The sequence below is a fragment of the Zonotrichia albicollis genome, chromosome 14 (genome assembly GCF_047830755.1).
Source record: "Zonotrichia albicollis isolate bZonAlb1 chromosome 14, bZonAlb1.hap1, whole genome shotgun sequence".
Classification (NCBI taxonomy): Eukaryota; Metazoa; Chordata; class Aves; order Passeriformes; family Passerellidae; genus Zonotrichia; species Zonotrichia albicollis.
This window is the reverse complement of record NC_133832.1, coordinates 7,193,096-7,203,900: the sequence shown is the minus strand read 5'-3', so window position 1 is coordinate 7,203,900 and position 10,805 is coordinate 7,193,096. Positions and strand designations below refer to the sequence as shown.

Sequence of the window (10,805 nt, the reverse complement as noted above, 5' to 3'; positions counted from 1 at the left end):
GAGCCTGTTGGAGAGGTTAAAAATAATCACATTTCTAAAACTCACTCTTCTGCAGTGAGAAAATTACAGAAGTTTACCTAGATCCCCTTCATTAGGAATCCACTCCCAGCTGGCAGTGCAGTCAGCATGTTCACAGGGGCAGTTTTACAGGGAAATGTGAATTTCACCTGCTGGAGTGGATCAAGTCAGGCAGGGACTCAAGAACATCCACTGGAAAATTGTGGAGTCCTTGGTCCTTGGTCAGTCTCAAGGCACCATCCAGAAGCTGCACAATATTTGATTCAAAAGTCAGTGTAAAGAGAAGAAAAAAAGGGGCTGGACTGAATTGTGTCCTTGATTTAGTACAGAGTATTAGCTTTTGGGTAAAAATATTGTCATGTCTCTTCTGTACAGAGCTTTAGGCATTCAGGCATTGGCGCTCTCAGTTAAAGTGAATTACCACTTTAAAAATAAACCATGGCACACAGCAATGAGAGACAGATTAGGAGATATAAGTGGCTTAATTTTGCTCTTGTCTGGCTTCAGAATTATGTACAAGTATCCTGGTTAGCTGTAAATGTTATTTTTTCCCCCAAAATGGAACAGACTTTTATATCTGCTCAATGCAACTCAAGCCTGGGTGCCCCAAATAATTTATCTTTGTGCTGGCTTCAAACTCTCCAAAGATTTCAGAAAAAAAGAAAGATAAACTACTAAAAAGAAATCCTTAAAGAAACTTGTGATAGCATCAAATATGGCAGCAGCATTTATATTTGAAACTGATCTGATAAGAGGAAAAAAGGGAAACACCTGTAGCAGCTGAATTAAAACTCTGAGGAGTTAAGAAAATTAGAATAGAAAAAAGATGGCACTATTGAAGCTGAACTCAAAGCTGAGAGATAATATCTAATCTGCAACACAGTCTTGCTTAGTTTTCCCATAACTCAGAACTCTTCAGCAATAAGTGCAGACAGAAGTCAGGTAGGAATTGGAAATATCAGTGAGAACCTCACAAAGGAAAGCTGAGTTCATGGCTCTGTGGATCAGGGAAGAGTCAGCAAAGGTGGTGGCACACTGTCCCTTGATATCCTGATTTTCTGCAAAAGATGTTGGAGAAGTTGTATTGAAAATAACAAAATTCTCTAGTCACATATTTAAAATCATCTTGCATGGCTGAATATTTCTGACAATTTCAAATATATTTTGTTTTCATATAAAACTTCATTTCATGACAAGAAAATTCTCCCCTATACCCTTCTGTTCTCCCAAAATTATGGAAACAAATATAAATTAAAAGAAGTGATTTTAATTCTGCAAGACTTTTCCTTCTTTCCATCCACAATAACAAGTTTTAATTCATATTCAGTGCTCCTGATGTGATTAAAAAAAACCCAAAAAACAAAAAACAAACCAAAATGTTTCATGTCTGTCATATCTTCTCGAGCCTTTCTTTGTAACAGCATTCATTATTGCTCAAGTCAGTGTAAGGAACAGATAATATGTGTTTTGTTCTTTTGACAACTATTAATTTCATTGAAAGCATGGATGTGTAGGCCTGTGTAGACACATGATTTAAGGAAGCAGTTTTTAAATCAAATCTCCTTTTAAAAATGTTGATTGACATGGCAGTATGCCATGTGACTGTTTTGCAAATTATAAGTTGTATCTAACTAGAAGAAAAAAGTAGAAATAGTTTGTGTTTTCTTTGAGGCACATCAGGCAAAAGAGTTTCCTCCTTTGAAGAGATTTGTTGCAAATTCCAGAGTTAGGACAAATATGCATTGGAAAAAAAATGAATGTAACATATCACCTGTAAGATCCAGAGTGTTTTCTGCTCTCCCTTGAAGAGTGGCTGCACTTGATCCTCACACAGCTGCCAGTGAACACAACAACAACAGCTCATCCATTGATGGGGCAGGATCTGGAGAGATCTGCAGCAAAATATCAATTACCAGCTAAATCCATGGGAGCACCCAGCTTCTCTGTGTGACCATCAAACTCCCTCTGGTTGCAGACTGGGTGGAAGGTTTTCCTCAAAATGTGGCTTTGCCATTAGTTTTCCAAAGTTCTGCTTACTTGGTACCTATAATAACCCTGAAAAATAATATTTTTCAGATTTAAGCCCCTGAAGGCAAAAAGCAAAAGGTCAAATAAAAAGATTTACAAATGAGTGAGGGATCCCAGATTTCAGCCTGGCCAGAAGAATCAGAACAGTTTTATTCCGGAACAGTTTTATTCCTCTGGCAATGGTATCATACTGTTCCAGTAGAGGAGTCTGATTTTTCAGATCACTGAGCCCATCCCTCACCTCAGGTATCTGTCTCTCACCCATGGGATGAAGCAAGAGCTGGAGTAACCCAGTGCACAGCTCCTCCCCAGCCTCTCCTCTTGAGGAATGCAGCTCTGACCTTTCCTTGCACCTCAGGGAAGGCAATCACCTCTGCTGCGTCCCAAAACATTTCAGCATCTACCACAGCTGGTTTTGTGTCATCTATCTACTGCAGGGTGTGAACCAGCAGCTTGTTTCAAGTATTTTTTTAATAAAGTGTTTCTGCTTTCCCCTAGCCAAACTAAATGATGCCATTACATGCTGCCTTGTTATTTTTTATGGGCACTGTTGACAAGAGAAACCTTTCACTCTCCAGTAATTTCAATATCATAAACCTACTGCTATTCTGTTATGGCAGCTTTAATTCTACAGCTCTTCATAGCCAGATCCAACACATAGAAATATCCCTTCCACCAAAATCCAAATGCAGTGGCTGCATTAAACTCCTGCTTCTGCTCAAACCTGACAAACTTCAAATCACACTGTGAGACTCAACCTTGTACTCACACAGAGCAGCAAAAGCCATTTCTGGGCAGGCTGTGGTTTCACCTCTGCCTGCATCCATCCCAAAATCCCCTTTCACTCTCACAGAATCATTAGAGGCAAAAAGATCTGTAATGTCATTGAGTCCAGCCATTAACTCAGCACCACGTTGTTCACCACTAAACCTTCCTTCAAATGCCACATCTGCACTGCTTTTGGACGTTTCCAGGAGGGTGATGCCACCACCACCCTGGGCTGCCTGCTCCAACACCTGACCACACTTCCAGTGAAGGAATTTTCCTTCATCCAGTGCAAACCTCCCTGGTGCCCCTTGAGGCTGTTTCCTCTGGTCCTGGCACGCACTGCTCTGGAGAGGAGACTGCCCCACACCTGGCTCCCTCCTTTCAGGGAGTTTTAGAGAGTCTTAAGATCCTTTACACTTGCCAAGTTCAGAAATTTCCCTGATATTTACAGTGTTTAGCATGTATCTGTGACAAGGGATCGTGGAGAAAGAGATTCTGTGTATTTTGACTTGTGCACTAGATTTAGGAAAGGGATTTTTCCACACCACAACCACTCCCAAAACAAGATTGAAAATCAACCCAATTATATCATAAACCTGCAGAGAATCAGTCACACAAAGTCAAGGATATGCCTAATTAAAGGCTTTTACTTGTGCTTTTTTGCCCCTGTGTCAGACTCAATCATGAATGCCTTAATAACCAGTTATTTTCTTCCAGCTGACACTGAAAAGTGACTGTACTTATAGAGGAAAATAGAAGTAAAAGAGTAGAGATTTACAATCTACACAGAGAAACATCCCTAAGGAGGACAGGAGAGCTCTACTATTCAACCAGGTGATTTAACAGGGCTGGTACACAGAAAATGCTACCAGAGTAGAAATGTGGCTGATTTGAATTAATATTTTATGCTATTTTCCTGATTCTGTGTATGTAAACAGCCAAGTTCATAATAGAAACTGCTAGACTAAACCAGAAATTACCTGAAGGACTTATTTATATAACTAAAAAAATTTAAAAAAACCTTTATTTGATCATGTAGCTAAGTTTTTTACCTTAGAAAACTATGCCTTCTACTGTCATGATTATGTTTATTTTTCTACAATTAATTCAACATATGTTTTACTGTAGAGTGGTTCAATAAGAGCTGTTGCTTGCTGCAACTCAGGTTTGTAGCCAGATACCTTTAAATTATTGTTCTTCATTAAAGGTATCCTAAGTATTCACATTTACAGGTGTCACTGCTTTTACCATAATTTACTTCCTTTTAAACCTAGGCTGTTAAAACCTTTTTCAGACAGGCAATCCACAATACTACAAAAAATGCCTGCTTTAAATGTTTTTTTTTCCCCCCACATCTAATTTAGAGACAATTAAACAACTTTACAACTCACGCCAGGGTTTGTTTATTTTTATTTTTTTATAGTAGCCATCCTATAAGCAGCTTTATTACTATGTGGATCCCTAACCATTACACTGCTATTAATTAGAAGAGCCCAGTTTATGAGTCAGTGCAGCAGTGAATGAATGGTAAACTCAACCAATCTTTGTTGCCCAGTTTAATAATGGCTAATCTGTGTTTACCTGGATTCCTTTCCATACCACAAGCAAAGTTTTGACAAGGAAATGCTTTACAGAGTTCTCTTACCTGGAAGTTTTTAAGGCAAATTCCCCAAAACTTATGTGTATATATCATAGGATGTAAAAATGCCTTAACAGGTCAATTTAAGCAGAAAAATAGGTATATATTTATTTCCTTTTGGAATGAGAATTGATCTTAGCAGTTTATCAAAGTTGGTATTTACCAGAACTCTCTTCTTACCCCAATATCTTAAAAGAATTAGGATTATTAATGTTCTTTAGGTATTTGGCTGATAATCTACAGGTGGGGATGGAGTTTCTCAGGAGCAGTCTCTGCACCATGACAATTACCACAAGTACTTGAGAATGTTCTTGCTTGAAACACTTTTAACCCTCAGTCTCCAAAACAAGCAGCAGTGACTTTTTAAGCTTTTTCTTCAAAGCTACATCCAACTACGTCTTTAGAAGAACAAAAAGCAAAGCTTCTTCACCTGCCAGTCACACGAGGCTCTTACCACTTTAATGCTCTCTAACATTTCTCACCCTGATTATATTCTGATTTCTTCAGACACTGAAAGTTTCCATCCATTTTCCATCCTCTCATTCCCAGCTGGATTCTCTATCTCAGCTCCACATCCTGTCGTCCCAGACCCCTTTCCCCATGGTGGCTCTGCCTCCTGTCCCTGCCTCACTTCCCACAGCTCCTCTCCTGCACTGTGAGTCCTCTCCAAGTCCATCCCCAAAAATTTTTCACACATTTTTCCAACAAGTAGTCCTGGAACTAAAACCACATGATTCCCAAGGGTTTTGTCTCTCAGGGCTGAATGGATTTTAAACTGAATTTACCATGGTTAAACTGTGAGTGTACCCCTTGTGAAACACTAGAAACTCTCCCCAGAGAGAAATAGCACCTGAGTGGTATTGAGATAAATAGAAAGGACATAGTTTTGCTCTTTTAGAATAAAATATAGCCAGCACACACTGCAATTCCTTAATAATTTTACAGCATTTAAAATGTTTGTATATCACAAATATTTTCAAGTGCATGATAAATAGGTCCAGTAAAGTTTAAACAAAGAGAACAGTGAGACATTGGAAAATGTTTGTCTATTTCTCCTAATTAAATAACACTGTTGAAGGTTTGAGTTCAAAATGTATTTCAGCAAAGATGCGTGAAGGTGAAGCATAAAAATCAGTCTTTATATATATATAAAATAGACTTAATAATAGCAAGGGGATTTTTTTTCCTTTTTAAGTGCCAGGTCAGTTACCTTGTTTGCTAAAAAAAAAAAAAAAAGGTATTCTTCTGATAATGAAGACCATGCTCCTAAAATGGCAAGTAAATGGATTTTAAAAGTGTCAAATGTGTTTTGCCTTATTTGTCAGGGGTATAAATATTCTGCCTGGGAATTATGAAACCAAAAAGTCAGAGTTTTCCAGAAGAAATATATATGCAGGCAATTTATCAGTTCCCACAGGAAATTAGTCATACTATTAGTTGCATTTTTCTTGTGTACGTTAATAATCATGTATATTAAAACATATACTTCATAATTCATGAGATTTGGACATTGAAGAAGTTCTGAAATTGGACACACCATTTTAGAAACTCATAAATATGCATGACTTAAAAAGCCATAAATAGTAATATGTCAATCCAGCTAAGAAATGTGCTGGTTTTGTGTTTTTATAATCATGCATTGCAATAAGATGAGCCAGTTACCTGTGGTTGATGGAAAGTGGGATCTAGAGACAGACCCTTGAGTACCAGAGATGATGGCTAATGTGCAACGTCAACCTGTGGTCTGATTCATTGCCTCTTAAAATCAGAATAATAATCCAGGTTCTATATAAAGGTTCAAACTTGGTCTTCTGTGATGTGTTTTTCAGGGGGAAAAAGGCACAAATGGAAAAAGCAAGGTTTAGAGTATCCATTTGAAGCTCTTCCTGATGAGACACAACACTAGAGCTTGTAGCAAAATCATTTTTGCTTCTTGAAAAAGAGTGTTGAAGCTAGAAGTGGGGCCATGTAAAGACCTTGAAAGAATCCTGAACACCAAGGAATGCTCTGAGGTGTCTGACACTGAGGTCGTGCATCCAGCATCCTGGAAGGCTTCAGTTCCAACCTTTCCTCTGAATTAGGGACAGGGGAAGCTGTGCTGTGCTTCCCATGCCAGGTCAGAGCCCTGACCCCGTGTCCTGGCTGTGCCTGGGAGGAGGATGGACACTGCTGTCCTTTTCACTGCTCCTCACTGTGCAACTCCTGATAAAACTAATATACTGCCACAAGAGCTTTTCAGTTTAAATGACCTTTGCTTTTAGATGAAAAGCCACACAGGGTACAAAAACAAAAACAAAAAAAAAAAAAAAAAAAAAAAAAAAAAAAAAGAGAGTACCTTGTTCTAAGAAACAGGAGATGCTGTCTATTGCTCAGGCTTTACAATGCCTGACTTATATGCAGGCTGGAAAAATGAACACCTGGAGCATTTTAGTGTTTCCATATTTCACAGGGAAAGAGAAGTTTATTCTCCTCAGCAGCAGCATCTTCTACTCCATTTAGGCTGCAGTTAAGGGGAAAAAAAAGGCAAATGGTGCAGAGAGACAAGAAAGAACTCTTACTATTCTTCTTCTGTCACAGATCCAGGAAACTTGTGAGGGACCAGCTCATCAGAAAGAAAGATTTCCACCCACACTGCTGCACAGAGGTCAGCCCAGGGAGTGCACAGCACAGTCTGTGTGATGGAAAATGGCACAGGGATGGAGCTGGGGAAGGGAAGGGGGGCACTGGAGAGGAGCTGCTCAGTGTGGGGCAGGTGGGTGACACATGGGGCACTGAGACTGTAGGAGAGGCTCCTACAGTCCCAGTCAGCCTGGGGGATTTGATTCTGGATACTGCTGACCCTTGCCATGATGCTGGAGCCACTTTGGCTACTGCCCCTCCAGCAGAGCTCCCAAAGCCCTTGGGAAGGAGAACTTCTGTAGGGCCTGGGCTTCCTTCTTGTAACTCCGTGGTGCAACCCAAAAGCATAGGGGTGCATTTCCTGAATGGCTAAAGCAACAGGGATATCCCATTTACCATTTCTTGAATGGGTAAAGCAACAGGGATATCACATTTACCAATTCCTGAATGGCTAAAGCAACAGGGATATCACATTTACCATTCTCGTAAAGTGCTTCATGCTTTCCTGAGCATCTGAGATTGAGGATCTTGATAACTAAACAGTATCCGCAGGCTGGCTGCCATTTCTGAAGGAGTGTCAGACAGGAAGGGAACACATAGTTGAATTTCTGAGACTTAGTTGGAGGAAAAAAAAAAAGTAATAGTAGCAGGAACTGTGTTATCACATGTGATTTGGAAGTGAATCTTCAAATCAACAGTCTGACTAATGCATGCGTCATTATTCATATTTAAAATAATTGCTTAAAAACAAAACAAAACAAGTCATGTGGAATTTTAGTATAATACATGTATACAAGTTTTCTGCACAAACTAAAAATCCCCTAATTCTTAAGCCTTATAAACTAACTTTTGATCAAAAAGCAGACAATAAATTACCCATCTATGTAATTCAACCATCATTTTATAGCTTGTGCCCAAATTTAGATCTTGGTATAGATTTATGCTTCAGCTACTGCATCCTAATATCACAACAAATCCCTCAGAAAAGACAGCTCATAGACTTCTGCTAATAGCCAGCTGAATTAAACCTTAGAAGCTCTAACCTCAAAACTTAATTGATTACAGGGAAGATTAAAGCAGACACATTCCAACTCCAAGATTTATTGGCTACTGTACCAGCAATAGCTTTTTATCCCACCAGGGTCAATATAGATTTTGTATACTTGCAAACAGGAAATACAATATAATTGCACCTCAGAGTTAGATGGATATCAGCGAAGGAAGGACTGTGAATGTGTATGGTAGCAGAAAATACTATAGGTTCAAAAACTGAACAATGAATTGAAAGCATTACAGAAAAATTATCTGAGATCCATAAATTGCTTTGGATTTAGAGCAAGCACACCAATGGGTGAGAAATAACAACAGAGAATTGAAATTGCTTTGTTGTTCAGATACTGCTTAAAATAGCATCCATTTAAATATTAAAGAAAGTAATAATTTGTCACATTAGAAGTAATTATGATGGCTTTTAGAAACCGGAGAATTGTTTAGAAGCTTTATGGCACCTGAACCTTCCAACAATGCTTTGTCAACCAAAAAGTAACCTTACCAGCTGAGAAAATTCCTTCTGGAAAAACCTACCTGAAAGCAGTTTTGCAGAAGCAGATTACTAAATTATTTTTTGCCAGTCTGTCATAGGTTCACAGTTCCTTCATCTGCTTCCTGGGCCTTTGCAGTAAGTGAGTGCAGAAAATATCTGTGCAAAATTCAAGAATTATTGGCTGTGTTTTGAATACATCAATGTGGACATGTAAAAGCCCTGTCAGCAGGGTCAAGTTGGTTATTTACCAGAGTAGGAGCAGCAGAGGAAGAAAAAAACCCTTAAGTGCCATCTCACTGAAAACACATTATTATGATAAGATGGATGGAATTTGAAGATGTCAGGTTGTCTGAAACAAAAAAAAAAAAAAAAAAGAAAAACGAAAAAAGAAAAGATGGGTTGGGAGTGAAGTATAAAAAAATCTGTAGAACCTAGTCTTTTAATGCAGACATGGGGTGAAAGATTGATATTATCTCAGAGAATGATAGCAGAAAATGAAAATGGTTTCAGAAAACAGCAGACGTGGCTACAGACGTAGGTGGATGATGTCCCTAATCCAGAACAGTCACACCCAGGACAGGAATATTCTGTCCAAAGTACATTTCAATGATGAGAAGACTCATTCTGAAAATTGTATGCAAATCTGTTTAAAGTGTTTCACCCATCCCCCTATTTCTCTTTAGCTAATTAGTACATAGAACAGTCCATTTTCTTTCTATTTTCATTTCTTTTTATCCTCGCATCTCTGTTATTGCATTTTCCAGATGGTGAGAGACAAATTGTCATCACCCATGGAAGTATGGGGTCTGTAGGGCTGAAAGTCCCTCAGGGAACCTGTACCAGGTCAGAATTCTATGCCAAAAGTGTGAAGGAGAAGCCATGAGAAATGGAATAGTCTCACACAGGAAAAAACCTGAAATTAAAGAAGTTGAGTAGTCTGGACTCTAAACCCTGCACGTTCCAAGTGTGCAGCCTCCATTCTACATTTCATTGGAATATTAGAGATGAGGGCGCAATCTGAGCCTGCCAACACTCCACCCAGGTGTTTCTGGGGGAAGGGAGCAGAGTGCCCTGGTTTACACCAGGTGTCCCTGCAGAGGGGAGCAGGGGAGCCTCGCTGCTCACAGGGAAACCTGGAGGTCACACTGGGGCGACGTGTTTGTGTCTCCTCAGGGCTCTCATGCAGGAAGGAGAAGAGCTCCTCCTGATCTCTCAGATTGTGCTGCTCCTGCAGACCGAACCCAGTGTGAGAAACCCTTCAGGTATCACAGAAAGTGATGAAATGAGGGACAACTACTGAACAGGCCTTTTTTTTTTTTAAACTTTGTGAGATATTTAAATTCTAATGTGTAGTATTTAGTGATCAATTCTTAAAATGCATACATCCTTTTCCCCTGAACTTTTTTTTTGTTTTCTGGATAACTTTTTCTTATTTGTTTGGATTTGGTTTATTTTTTTTATTTTTAAAGACTTACTTTGAGGATGGGAAACTTTCTTTTACTGTTTTCCCACTAAAGCTTTTCCTTTCATTGCTGTTGCATACACGTAGTACAAAACCAAAGGTAATAAACTCTGATTACATTATTTACAGTACCAGAATCCCCACAAAACAAATCCAGTCCCTACCCAGAGACATTATAAGTTCAGTGAATGATAGCAACCTAAATATAAACAAGGCTTCCATAATGATTGCTAATGTTTTCTAAATTAGATTTACTCAGGCATACACTTCCTTGTAGGTAGTTTTCAGCTAAAACTCTCTCCTAGGAGCGTGTCCACCAGGAAACTGAATGGTTCAGAGGAGGTGAATGATTCAGATGCATCATCAGGAACAACAAGATCCCAATGCATTTAGTCATATTTCACTGCCTCCTACATAAGTAATTTAATTTATTTGCTATGCTCTCAATCCACTTCCCCATTATTAGCAAAAGAACTGAGGCTTTAAAATCATCTAAGTATCCATGGATATAGAAATATATTAAGACAGGTGCCTGTGAAGGAGATATGGGGTGAGGTTTATTCCAGCCTGCTATGACAACACACTCATTTTTAGCAGCTCTCCCATCTCCTTCTTTAGCCAGTGAGTCTCTCCTCTGAGAGCAAGAAATGCCCTCTGGCATTGATGGTATATTGGGTTTGGATAGATTAAGTCACTCTCATTCCCCTTGGCCAAGATGCTGAATGTAA

At 39.0% G+C, this 10,805-nt stretch overlaps 1 long non-coding RNA gene across 1 annotated transcript; it reads right to left on the bottom strand.

Annotated features, from left to right (window-relative positions):
* Positions 1-257: 257 nt before the first annotated feature.
* On the bottom strand, positions 258-8,959 carry LOC141730870 (uncharacterized). Its single transcript, XR_012582716.1, has 3 exons — positions 8,657-8,959; positions 1,790-1,910; positions 258-1,076 (listed from the first exon to the last, which is right to left on the bottom strand). It is a non-coding gene; the product is annotated as an uncharacterized LOC141730870 (long non-coding RNA).
* Positions 8,960-10,805: the final 1,846 nt, after the last annotated feature.